The sequence below is a fragment of the Pan paniscus genome, chromosome 6 (genome assembly GCF_029289425.2).
Source record: "Pan paniscus chromosome 6, NHGRI_mPanPan1-v2.0_pri, whole genome shotgun sequence".
Classification (NCBI taxonomy): domain Eukaryota; kingdom Metazoa; phylum Chordata; class Mammalia; order Primates; family Hominidae; genus Pan; species Pan paniscus.
In genome coordinates this window covers 106,518,322-106,532,973 of record NC_073255.2, presented here as the reverse complement: position 1 = coordinate 106,532,973, position 14,652 = coordinate 106,518,322, and the positions used below count along the sequence as shown (strand labels likewise).

At 35.1% G+C, this 14,652-nt stretch overlaps 1 long non-coding RNA gene and 1 pseudogene across 1 annotated transcript in view; both read right to left on the bottom strand.

Annotated features, from left to right (window-relative positions):
- LOC129398176 (uncharacterized) overlaps window positions 1–14,652 on the bottom strand; it is a 526,729-nt gene that overhangs the window by 92,230 nt on the left and 419,847 nt on the right. The gene's annotated exons all lie outside the window — the stretch shown is intronic.
- Window positions 11,685–14,594, bottom strand: LOC100970692 (elongation factor 1-alpha 1-like; annotated as a pseudogene).

Genomic DNA, 14,652 nt, shown 5'->3' with positions numbered 1-14,652 from the left:
ATAAGGAAAATGGAAAGGCTTGGTGAAAAGTTTAAGTATACCTAAATTCTCATCTTTCTGGGGAGATGAATAATGATATTGTAGACAAACCTTATGTAGACTTAGAGAGAAAATATTATTTTTATTTTTTTAATTTCATTTTTAATTTTTGTGGGTACATCATAGGCATATATACTTATGGATTACTTGAGATATTTTGATATAGGCATGGAATGCATAATAATCACATCAGGGTAAATGGGGTATTCATCACCTCAAGAATTTATATTTTCTGTTACAAACAATTCAATTATACCCTTTTGCTGTTGTTATAATGTACAATTCAATTATTTTTTACTATAGTCACCCTGTTGTGCTAGAAATATTGGTTCTTATTCATTCTTTCTATTTGTTAGTAACCATTTACCATCTCCACTTGCCACCCATTAACCATCCCCACTTGCCTCTGACTCCCCCACTACTGGTAACCATTGTTCTACTCTCTAACGTCATGAGTTCAATCGTTTTAATTTTTCGCTCTCACAAATAAGTGAGAATATGCAAATTTTGTCTTTCTTCGCCTGGCTTATTTCAATTAACACAGTGATCTCCACTTCCATTCATGTTGTTGAAATGACTGGATCTCATTCCTTTTTAATCGCTGAATATTAGTACTCCATTATGAATATGTACAATTTCATTGATCTATTCATCTGTTGATGAACACTCAGGTTTCTTCCAAAGCATGGCTATGGTGGATAATGCTGCAATAAACATGAAAGTGCATACATCTCTTTGATATACTGATTTCCTTTATTTTGGGCACATATCTAGGAGTGGGATTGCTGGATCCTATAGTAGCTCTATTATTAGTTTTTTGGAGGATCCTCCAAACTGTTCTCCATAATAGTTGTATTAATTTACATTCTCATCAACAGTGTACAAGAGTTCCCTTTCCTCGACATCCTCACCAGCATTTGTTGTTGCCTGACATTTGGATGAAAGCCATTTTAACTAGGGTGAGATGACATCTCATTGTAGTTTTGATTTGTATTTCTCTGATGATCAGTGATGTTGAGCACCTTTTCTTATGACTGTTTGCCATTTGTATGTCATCTTTTGAGAAATATCTATTCGGATATTTTGCTCATGCTTTAACTGGATGATTAGATTTTCTCCTATAGAGTTTTTTGAGCTACTTATATATTCTGGTTATTAATTCCTTGTAAGACAAGTCATTTGCAAATATTTTCTCCCATTCTTTGGGTTGTCTCTTCACTTTGTTGTTTGTTTCCTTGCTATACAGAAACTCTTTAACTTGATGTGGCCCCAGTTGTCCATTTTTCCTTTGGTTGCCTGTGCTTATGGGGTATTAACCAAAAAATCTTTGCCCAGTCCAATGTCCTGAAGAGTTTCCCCAATGTTTTCTTGTAGTAGCTTTAATGTTTGAGGTGTTAGATTTAAGACTTAAATCAATTTTGATTTGATTTTTGTATATTGCAAGAGATATATTGTAGAGATTCATTCTTTTCCATATGAATATCCAGGTTTTACAGCACCATTTATTAAAGAGACTGTTCTTTCTCTCAAAGTATGTTCTTGGCACCTTTCTCAAAAATGAGTTCACTGAAGATGTATGGATTTACCTCTGTGTTCTCCATTCTGCTCCACAGATCTGTATCTGTTTTTATGCCAATACCATGCTGTTTTGGTTACTATAGCTCTGTGGTATAATTTAAAGTCAGAAATGTGATTCCTCCAGTTTTGTTCCTTTTGATCAGGATAGCTTTGGGTATTCTGGGTCTTTGGTGGTTCCATATAAATTTTAGGACTTCTTTTTTCTATTTCTGTGAAGAATGTCATTGGTATTTTGATGGGGATTGTATTAAATCTGTAGATTGATTTAGGTAGTATGGACGCTTTAACAATATTGATTCTTCCCACCCATGAACTTGAAATATATTTCCATTTCTTTAATCAATGTTTTATAGTTTTTATTGTAGAGATCTTTCACTTCTTTGGTTAAATTTAATTCTAGATATTTTCTTTTATGTGTAGCTGTTGTAAATGGAATTACTTTCTTGATTTCTTTTTCAGATTGTTTACTGTTGGTGATAGAAATGCTACTGATTTTTGTAAGCTGATTTTGTATCCTGAAAATTTATTGATTTACTGAATTTATTTATCAGTTCAAATAGTTTCTTTGGTGGAGTCTTTAAGTTTTTTCAAATATAAGACCATAACATTTGCAAACAAGGACAATTTGACTTCTTTCTTTCCAATTTGGATGCCTTTTTTCTCTTGTCTGATTGCTCTAGCTAGGACTTCCAGTACTATGTTGAATAACAGTTTGAAATTGTACATCTATGTCATGTTCCTGATCTTAGAGGAAAGGCTTTCGGTTTTTCCCCATTCAGTATGATACTAGTTGTGGCTCTGTTGTATATGGATTTTATTATGTTGAGGTATGTTCCTTCTATAGACAGTTTTATAAGAGTTTTTTATTATGAAGGGATATTAAATTTTATGAAATGCTTTTTGGCATCAATTGAAATGATCATATGATTTTTTCCTTCATTCTGTTGATATAACGCATCACACTGTTTGATTTGATTTGCATATGTTGAATGATCTTTGCATCCCTATAATAAATTCCACTTGGTCATAATGACTGATCTGTTTAATGTGTTGTTGAGTTTGGTTTGCTAATATTTTGTTGAGGATTTTTACATCAATATTCATCAGTGATATTGGCCTGTAGTTTTTCATTTTTTAAATGTACCTTTCTCTGGTTTTAGTATCAGGATAATGCTGGCCTTGAAGAATTAGTTTGGAAGTATTCCCTGCTCATTTATTTTTAAGAGTTTGAGTAGGATTGATACTAGTTCCTCTTTTAAAGTTTGGTAGAACTCAGCAGTGAAGCCATCAGATGCTGGGTTTTTCTTGCTCTTGCTCTGGGAGACTTTTTATATTATAGTTTCAATCTCATTACTTGTTATTGGTCTGTTCAGATTTTGGATTTCTTCATGATTCAATCTTGGTAGATTGTATGTGTCAAGAAATTATCCATTTTTTTCTAGATTTTTCAATTTATTGGCATATAGTAGCCACTAAGGATCCTCTAAATTTCTGTGGTAATGGTTGTAATGTCTCAGTTTTTATCTCTGATTTTATTTATTTGAGTTTTTTCCCTTTTTCTCTTAGTCTGCCTAAGGTTTCATCAATTTTGTTACTCTTTCCAAAAAAAAAACAACTTTTTGTTTCATTGATATTTTGTACTGTTTTATTCACTTCAAATTTATTTATTTCTGCTTTAATCATTATTATTTCTCTTCTACTAATTTTGGGTTTGGTTCCCTCTTGCTTTTTTAGTTCTTTAATATGTGTCATTATGTTGTTTATCTAAAGTTGTTCTTGTTTTTTGATGTAGGCACTTACAGCTATAAACTTTCCACTTAGTACTGCTTTTCCTATATCCCATAGGGTTTACTATATTGTGTTTTCATTATCATTTGCTTGAAGAAATTTTTAAATTTCCTTCTAAATTTCTTCATTGACCCATTGGTCATTCAGCAGCATATTGTTTAATTTCCATTTGTTTGTATAATTTCCAAAATTCCTCTTGTTACTGGCTTCTAGTTTTTTTTCCATCATGGTCAGAGAAGATGCTTGATATTATTTCAACTTTTTTGAATTTTTTAAGATTTGTTTTGTGACCAAACATATGGTCTATCCTTGGTAATGACCCATGTACTGAGGAAAAGAATGAGTATTCTGCAGCCATTGGGTGAAACACTCTATAAATATCTACTAAGTCCACTTGTTCTATAGTGCAGATTAAGTCTGATGTTTCTTTTTTTGATTTTCTGCCTGGAAGAGCTGTCAAATGCTGAAAGTGGGATGTTGAAGTTACCAGCTATTTTTGTATTGGAATCTCTCTCTTTAGCTCTAATAATATTTGCTTTATATATCTAGGTGCTCAAGTGTTAGATGTATATATTTAAAATTATTATATCTGCTGCTGAGTTGACCCTTTTATCATTATATAATGACCTTCTCTGTTGCTTCTTATAGTTTCTTTCCTGAAATGTGTTTTCTCTGATAAAAATGTAACTACTCCTGCTGTTTTTTGGGTTTTGTTTGCATGGAATATCTTTTCTCATGCCTTTATTTTCAGTCTATGTGTGTCTTTATAGGTGAAGTATGTTTCTTGTAGGCAGTAGATCACTGGGTTTTGTTTCCTAATTCATTCGTCCACTCCATGTATTTTTTAAACTGAGGATTAAAGGAATGCAAAGGTAACTACTAAAAAATTCAGTCCATTTCATCAAACCAGGGCAGGAAATTATAAGTTAGATTAGGAAATGATCACTAATCTACCACGAGTTAGAAAAGAAGTTCAAAGCATGTTAAGAAAGAACATAAAAAATAAGGAAAGGCCAGGCGTGGTGTTTCAAGTCTGTAATCCCAGCACTTTGGGAGGCTGAGGCGGGTGGATCACGAGGTCAGGAGATCACGACCATCCTGGCTAACACGGTGAAACCCCGTCTCTACCAAAAAAATACAAAAAAATTAGCTGGGCGTGGTGGCAGGCGCCTGTAGTCCCAGCTACTCGGGAGGCTGAGGCAGGAGAATGGCATGAACCCAGGAGGCAGAGCTTGCAGTGAGCAGAGATAGAGCCACTGCATTGCAGCCCGGGTGACTGAGCGAGACTCTGTCTCAAAAAAAAAAAAAAAAAAAAAAGGAAAAAAATGGAGGAAATAGTAAGTACACACGTACAAGTAATAAAGATAATATAAGTGAACTAAGATGAGCCATGGAAGGATAAATTTCATCAGAGTAGAAAAAATAATTAGTCATTGAATTAATTACATCTTTTTTTTCCTAACATCTCTGCTGGTGGTATCTTGACATAGAGACATGGCATGTCACTTAAATTATGTAGCTAGGAGGGAAGGCTATCTACGATGCATGTCAGGGTCACTATAGTTCAATGTAAATAACATAAATACATATTACAGTGTTTTAGTTTAGGTTTATCTAGAGTAACATTTTTCAGAAGTGAAAGAACTGATATCAAAGGTCTATTATCCCCTCCCCAGTTAGCAGTAGCCAAAATAATTCATATTTAAATTATTCAATTGAAATTGTATAAATGGCATTTGCTATATATATGTATATACACACACACACATATATACATATATATAAAAATGTGAGTGTCACACTGATTGTATTGCTAATATTATCAGATAATTTTTCTGGATACAGTTACAGTGTTGTTTGTTTTAAAGAAAAATATTTTACCCATGCTTCATCTTTCATACCTCCTGCTACTTAATCCTGTGGCTGATTGTCTGTGTTTTCATGTTTATACACATATACACATTAGCCTCTTTTGCTCATTAAATGTTATGTTCCTTGGAGTCTAACAACACTATATTTTTCTTCCTACTGCAGAGCTTTGTTCATAATGGATGGCCTTCTTGTTTTTCTACAGGAGAATAATAATAACAATGCCAGTGCTGGTGGCAGGGTGTCCACCAGAAAGCCTCATGCTCTGTGAGACCTGTTCTATTTCTATAAGCAGGCACCACCATCAGAATGATTTACTTACCTTGAATCTACATGGGATTACACCCATGGGAATGAATATACATAAAAATCCTAAATAATGGCAGTAAATTTGCCTAGCAATTATGCATGTGGGTCGTGTAATGTTTTGGCGTACCTTAAATTCATCAGAATAGTTTTGGATACCTTTTCACAATAATTTACTTAGAAAAAAACATTCAGATTTTCACATCCTCAGATAATGCAATCCATGTCAAGAGAAGGATTACTAATTCCCTTAATGATTCATTTTATACTCAACTTCACTGAATGCAGGAGTCTAGAAAAAAGTATTATTTTGCAATAAATGTCAAAAACATGTTTTATCTAAATAGCTCAACACATAGTACTGACAAAATTTAGTTAAAGATCATTTATACCCTTCTGTGGCCAAAGTCATCTATGGGTTTCCTCAATTTGCTTTTGTCTATAAAACAGACTCAATTTGCTTTACCACATGAAGCACAAATTTAAAGCAATGTTTCATAAATCTCTGTCAGTGAAGATTAAAGGGTTCCTTAATTTACAAATACCACTACCAGCCTATGAGCTCTATGTTGCCAGCTTTGAAAATTGAATTAGACAACAGAATGCTGATTTTCAACCTCACCTGCTAGTAAAGACAAGATTTCTAATAAAATAAGAATATGTAAGTCATTATTAAATGTCCCTAAAGATCTTATATGTACCCTAATATGATTCTAAACTTCTGTTTGTCCAAACAGGATTATTTTAATAGAGCACTGAAGATAAGGCATTTAAGTTGCATTCATAGTAACTCCACTTGGTACATTGTTCACATCTGCTGCATAATGTTAAGAGCTGTATAAGATCATTTAAACCTTGTTTAAGAAAATGCACATTACCAAGAGTAAATTCTCTAATTTTGGATGACTGTTTCAACACTATGTACCAGTCACAAACAAGCCCAGTGTGAAATGTAATGAAATTAGACTTCATACTATATATTAAAGTACTAATTGGCCAGTGTCTAGCTATTTCAAAAACTTCCACTTTAAAAATAGATGCTAGTATGTGACCTATAAAATTCTTCTTTCTCTTTAAAACACGCTTGAGTACTTATAAGCACAAGGCATTGTGCTAAGTGTTTTACCTGTATTATTGCATTTGATTCTCACAACTCTATAAGGTTGTTGTTCTGTTATTAGTCCCTTTTTACAGAGGAGAAAACCAAGTTACCAGAAAGACAAATCATTCAAGGACACACAGCTAGTAAATGTTGGATTACATTTTACTTTAATTAGTAGACTTCAGTTTTTTTACCTACCCTGATTTGATTACTACGCCATGCATACATGATTGAAACTTCACACTGTACCCCGTAAATATGTACAACTATGCATCAATTTAAAACAAAATAAAAATTTAAAACTAAAATACTTCAGTTTTTAGAGCGGTTTAAGGTTTACAGTAAATTGAACAGAAAGTACAGAAAGTGACATTATACCCTCTTGTTACATCTCCTTTCTCCCCTGCACGTAGCTTTGCCTGTTATTAAAATCTTACAATAGTATGGTACATTTGTTACAGTTGATGATACATAACTATTAACTAAAACACTTAGTTTACATTAGGGTTTACTTTTGAGTTGTACAGTTGCCTGGGATTTAATGCATGCATAATATCATGTATCTGCTATTAATGTATTACACAGAATAGTTTCACTGTCTTAAAAATTACCTGTGCTTCACATGTTCGTCCCTCCTGCCAAATCCCTAGAAACCAGTGATCATTTTACTGTCTCTATAGTTTTGCTTTTTTCAGAATATAATATAGTTGGAATCATACAATATTTAGTCTTTTCAGACTGGCTTCTCTCACTAAGTAATATGCATTTAAGGTGCTTCCATGTCTTTTCATGGCTGGATATCCATTTTTAAAAATCATTGAATGATATTCCATTGCATTGTTCTATTACCAATGGAAGGGCATTTTGCTTGTTTTCAAGTTGTGGCAATTATGAATAAAGCTGCTAAGATATGTATCCAGGAGTTCTGTATTAGTTTTCTGTGGCTGCCCTAACAAAATATTACAAACTGAGAGGCTTAAAGCAATAGAAATGTATTGTGTCACAGTTGTGGAGGGTAGGAGTCTGAAATCAAGATGTCAGCAGCACAGGTTTTTTCTTATGGCCATAATCATGCTTATCTAATAGTGTCTAGAGAATTAGCAGCAATCTTTAGTGTTCCTTGGCTTGCAGATGCTGATCTCTGCCTTCATTTTACATGGAGTTCTCCCCCGTGTCATCACATAGTCTTTCCCTTGTGCATGTCTGTGTCTGTGTACAAACTTTCCATTTTTATAAGGACATTAGTTATGTTGAATTAGGGCTGACCCAAATGACCTCATTTTAACTTGGTAACCTCAGTAAAGATCTTATTTCTAAACAAGGTCATATTCTAAGGTACTTAGGACTTCAACATACCTTTCTGGGGAGACACAAATTAACCCGCAACACATGCAATAGCTAGACCGTGTGGTAAGACAATGCTTAGCTGAATTTTGGGGGGAAAAAATTTGCCAGATTGTCTTTCAAAGTGGCTATACCAAATTAAATTCCCACAAACAATGAGAGTTCCTGTTGCCCCACATGCTCATCAGCATTTGGTGTTGTCAGGGTACTGGATTGTAGTTATTCTAGTAGGTGTGTAGAAGTATCTTATTGCTGTTTTCATTCGCAATTCCCTTAAGTATGATATTGAGCATCATGTCACCCTATTTGCCATCTGTATATCTTCTTTGTTGAGTTGTCTGTTCTCATAATTTGCCTGTTTTTTTTAATCGGACAGCTTGTTTTCTTATTGTTGAGTTTTAAGCATTCTTTGTCTATTTTGGATATGAGTCCTTTAGCAGATATTTGTTTTGCAAAGGTTTTTCTCCAAGTTTGTATCTTTTAATTTTCTTTAATAGTACATTTTGCAGATCAGAAGCCTTTAATTTTAATGAAGCCCAACTTATTATTTCTGTATTTTTTTGATTATGTTTTTGGTTTGTATCTAAAAAGTCATCACTAAACACAAGATCACCTAGATTTTCTTCCATATTATCTTCTAGCAGCTTTATAGTTCGTTTTACACTTAGATCTATGATCTGTTTTTAGTTAATTTTTGCTAAAAACATAAGGTTTGAGTCTATGTTCAGTTTGTGTGTGTGAAATAGACTACCTTTTTTTAAAGACTATGATTTTTGCAAGAAATTGTGTTTGCTCCTTTGTCAAAGATCAGTTGTCCTCATTTGTATTAACTGGGTCTATATCTAGTTTCTCTATTCTGTGCTATTCACCTATTTGTCTATTTTGCCAATATCACATTATCTCTATTACTTACTATACCATTATATTAAGTCTTGAAGTCAGGTAGAATCAATCCTCCAACTATTTCTGTTTGATATTGTTTTGGTTATTCCTTGTCTTTTGCATTTCTGTTTCAACTTTCAAATCAGTTTGTCAATATCCACAAAATAATTTTCTAAGATTTTGATTGGGATGCATTGACTCTGTAGACTAAGGTAGGAAGAAGTGACATCTTAAGAATATTGAATCTTTCTACACATTAACAGGGAATATTTTCATTTATTTAAATTGTCTGATTTTTTATCAGAGTTTTATAATTTTTCTCAGACAGTTTTCTATGTTTTTGATAAATTCATACCTATTTCATTTTTGGAAAACATATTTTGTGTGATTTTTAATTTTCATATAAATGACTTTGTGTTTTGTATTTCAAATGCAGTCGTTCACTGCTTGTATATAGGAAAGCAACTGACTTTTGTATGTTAACAAAAGGAGATTTAATTGGACTTACAGTTCCACCTTGCTGGGGAGGCCTCAGAATCATGGCAAGAGGTGAAAGGCACTTCTTACATGGTGGCAGCAAGAGAAAATGAGAGATAAGCAAAAGCAGAAACCCCTGATAAACCCATGAGATCTTGTGAGACTTATTCACTATCACAGGAATAACATGGGAAAGACTGGCTCCCATGATTCAATTACCTCCCCCTGGGTCCCTCCCACAACACATGGGCATTCTGGGAGATACAATTCAAGTTGAGATTTGGTGGGACACAGCTAAACCATATCACCTTGTATCCTGCAAATCTGCTATAATCACTTATAAGTTCCAAGGCTTGTTTGTTGATTCTTTGGGATTTTCTATATAAATAATGATATCTGTGAATAGAGAAAATTTTATTTTTTCCTTCCCAATTTGTGTGCTTTTTACTTCCTTTTTTCTTTGCTTTCTTTTTGTTGTTTTATTGCATTAGCTGGGACTTCCAGTACAATATGGAATATGAGTAGTGAGAGGATATGTTCTTGCTTTACTCCTAATCTTAGAGAGAAAGCTTCTAGTTTGTCACTGTTAAGTGTGATACTAGCCATGGGTTTTTTTGTAAATGTTCTTTAGCAAATTGAGGAAGTCCACCAATATTTCTAGCTTGTAGAGTTTTTACCATAAATGAGTGTTCAATTTTTTCAAATACTTTTTCTACATCTATTGTTATGATTATGTGATTTTTCTACTTTAACCTGTTAATGTGACGAGTTACATTAATTAATTTTCAAATGTCGAACCAGTCTTGCATACCTAGGATAATTCCCACTTGGTCACAGTGTATAATTACTTTTATTTTATCCGCTAATATTTTGCTGAGGATAGTTGCACTGTATTCATGGGATACTGGTCTGTAGTTTTCCTCTTTTATAATGTCATTGTCTGGTTTTGGCATTGGAGTGCATTTGAAACCACAGTCTGATTCCGAAGCCTACAGTCCTAACTACTATATTCTACTGTCACACTGCTTTGAGTTTTAATACTTGAGTTTTTATCATGAACTAGGTACTGCTTGATGTTTTCACATATATTATTGCATTTTTCTGGATCATATAGTAGTAGAAAAGATGATCCTGGCAGAAGTAAGCAAATGTGCCTCATTTCTAAAATGGGTGTAATAATAGTGTCTTCTACATGAGATTTTTGTGAGGAATAAACTATGTAGTGAATGACAAACACCCAACAGTGCTTAAACACTTTACAAACACATCATGTGTTATTGAGATAAGTCAAATCACAGTTGAATTATTTTATGCTCCAAACTAATATACATATAATACTATACTACTTATTAGCATAGTGTTTGCCACATAGCTAATATTTAACAAATCTTGTTGAACTGAATGCATAAATATTTTAGATAATTTTTCTAAATTTTTCTTTTCTGTTTTTAAAGCAAAATTAAGATTAGAAACTTCATATTTACTATTACCAGTGGTGATAGCTAAAGGAGAAATAGAAAATATTTAGAACTTTAGTAATAGAAGAATAGTAGCAAATGATCACATTTTTATGATGCAAAATATACATGTAAATTTAAACTCTCACTATAAATATAAAATATCTTTTTTAAATGAGCATAAATACCCTATAAGATGTTCCACTTCATTACATTAAATAGAGAATGTCTTTTTAGATTAATTATAATGATATTAGAGCATGTGAATCTTTCATCAATATGTATTTTTAGTAATTTATTCATCTGAAAATGCCATGGACAAAAAGACTGATGCTTCCAAAGCAATCACATTGTAATACATTTTCTCAGGTAACACCATCCATGAGCACTGAGATTAAAAATACGGCCCTGCTCACCAGGGCATGGTAGAGGAAATCTATAGACCAATCACAGTTCTTAGCAGAGGTAGAAAGGATCATGCCCCTATTCTTGCTGAAATTTCAACGTGAGGCATAAGTACCCATTTTAGGATCAAGAAAACCTCTGTAATCATGAATGTACCTCTGACCTCCTAAACTGCTCTTCATTAGAGGAAAAGGATGAGATGTTCCAGAGCAGGGTTTAACCAACGGTGACCAGCCTCTAATTTTTTATTGTACAATTCATGAGCTAATAATGTTTCTAATATTTGTAAAGGTTGTGGAAAAAAGGGGAATATGAGACACAGATCATGGCCCACTAAGCCTAAAATACTTACTGTTGGCTTCTTTACCTAATACATCTTCTATAGTGATGAAAATGTTCTGTATCTCCGCTGTCCAATATGGTAGTCACAAAACAAACGTAGCATTGAGTAGTTGAAATGTGACTAGTGCAACTGAGGAAATAAATTTTAGTTGTATTTAATTTTAATTAATTCAAATTTAAATAACCACATGTGTCTGGTGGCTACCAAATTGGACAGCACAGCTTTAGAGCACCATCTCTCCTGTCCCAAAAATTCTGAACCATCAAAAACCAAAAACAATAGATAAGACAGAGGCTGCTATAACCTGAAGTGTCCTTATTCAGCTCATCTAACTCCTCCAAAAACATTTTCCTTTTCTGCCATTTCTTATCCCCTTTGATTCCATTTCTTTCATTTCTTTCCAATGTATCTTCAGACACCTTCCTATCCCATTTACCTTGTGTTTTTACTGAAATGCAGAATAGAATGGCAAGCTAAGATCCTGCTTCAGGGTCCTTTTGCAAGACCAAGTCAAAATTCTAAATCACTGCCCTTAAAGGAGTGTGGCAAATGGATTCTTTTGGTACCTAATTGAAGGATATGGATATTTCTCTAATGGGTTATGAATTGATCACTATGTATAAAGCAATTTCTGTGGGAAATTCTGAGTTCCAAACAGTTGACTTAAAAAATTGGCCACACACTTTTTGATAAATTAGGAATCAATTGTGTATGGTTTACAATAAGCAATTACTTATAAGTTGAGGTTTCTACTATTTTTTTCTCACTAAACTTTGTTTTAATGGGTCTAAAAATCCTGTGACAGATTTTTGGTCAAGTTGTTTCCATTAAAAAGTACTGATTTTAGTGAAACCCCATCTTTACTAAAAATACAAAAAAATTAGCCGGGCATGATGGTGGGCGCCTGTAGTCCCAGCTACTTGGGGGGCTGAGGCAGGAGAATGGCATGAACCCAGAAGGCAAGCTTGCAGTGAGCGAAGATCGCACCACTGCACTCCAGTCTGGGCGACAGAGCGAGACTCCATCTCAAAAAAAAAAAAAAAAAAAAAGTACTGATTTTAGGCTGGACGAGGCAGCTCATACCTGTAATCCCAGTACTTTGGGAGGCTGAGGCTGGTAGATCACCTGAGGTCAGGATTTGGAGACCAGCCTGGCCAACATGGGAAAACCCCGACTATACTAAAAATACCAAAAAAAAAAAAAAAAAAAAAAATTAGCCGGGCACGGTGGCAAGCGCCTGTAGTACCAGCTACTAGGGAGGCTGAGGCAGGAGATTCACTTGAACCCAGGAGGCGGAGGTTGCAGTGAGCCGAGGTCACGCCACTGCACTCCAACCTGGGCAACAGAGTGAGATTCTGTCTCAAAAAAAAAAAAAAAAAGTAGTACAGATTTTAAAAACTAATAACAAAACTGCCACTTGCCAAAAAAAAAAAAAAAAAAAAAAAGTGGTCCTTCTTTCCCTCTGAAGGTTTTATGAGGCATTGTTTTGTTAACCAGTCTTTTACTATTAAACTTAAATGGCCAATTGAAACAAACCGTTCTGAGACCATTCTTCTACCACTGAGTAAGACTGGGGTGGCAGGTATTAGGGATGATACTCATTTAGCCTTCTGAACTTTCTGGGCAGACTTGGTGATCTTTCCAGCTCCAGCAGCCTTCTTGTCCACTGCTTTGATGACATCCATGGCAATTCTCCATCTCATATCATGAACAGCAAAGCAACCCAAAGGAGGATAGTCTGAGAAGACCTCAACACACATGGGCTTGCCAAGAACCATATCAACATCACCAGAGTTCAAGAATTTGGTGGCAACATCACCAGACTTCAAGAATTTAGGGCCGTCTTTCAGCTTCTTACCAGAATGGCAATCAATCTTTTCCTTCAGCTCAGCAAATTTGCATGCAATGTGAGCTGTGTGGCAATCCAGTAGAGGGGAATAGCCAGCACTGATTTGGACTGGATGCTTCAGGATAATCACCTGAGCAGCGAAGCCAGTTGTTTCCGTTGGTGGATCATTTTTGTTTTCACCAGCAACATTGCCACAATGAACATTTTTGACAGACACATTCTTGACATTGAAGGCCACATTGTTCTGAGGAAGAGAGTCACTCAAAGCTTCATGGTGCATTTCAACAGACTTTACTTCAGGTGTAACACTGACTGGAGCAAAGGTGATCACCCTACCAGGTTTGAGAACACCAGTCTCCACTCCGCCAATAGGCAAAGTAGCAACACCACCAATTTTGTAGACATCCTGGAGAGGCAGGGGCGAGGGCCTGTCGGTTGGACAAGCTGGTGTTAGGATGCAGTCCAGTGCCTCAAGCAACTTGGTTCCACTGGCATTGACATCTTTATGAGTGACTTTCCATCCCTTGAACCAAGGCATGTTAGCACTTGGCTCCAGCATGGTGTCACCATTCCAACCAGAAACTGGCACAAATGCTACTGTGTCAGGGGCTGTAGTTAATTTTCTTAATGAAACTGCTGACTTCTTTAAGGATTTGTATTTTTTCTGGCTGTAGGGTGTCTCAGTGGGATCCATTTTGTTAACATCAACAATTAGTTGTTTCCCACCCAGTGTGTAAGCCAGAAGGGCATGCTCATGGGTCTGCCCATTCTTAGAGATACCAGCTTCAGATTCACCAGCACCAGCAGCAACAATCAGGACAGCATGGTCAGCCTGAGATGTCCCTGTAATCATGTTTTTGATAAAGTGTCTGTGTCCTGGGGAATCAATGATAGTCATGTAGTACTTGCTGGTCTCAAATTTTGGCAGGGAGATATCAATAGTCATACCATGTTCACATTCAGCTTTCAGTTTATCCAAGACCCAGGCATACTTGAACGAGCCTGTTCCCATCTCAGCAGCCTCCTTCTCAAATTTTTCAATGGTTCCTTTGTCGACGCTTCCTCATTTGTGGATCAGATGGCCAGTAGTGGTGGACTTGCCCCATCTACGTGTCCAATGACAACAATGCTGATATGAGTGTGTTCCTTTCCCATTTTGGCTCTTGGGGTAGTTTTCACAATACTTGTTTTCTGGTGGCAAACCCACTGGGGG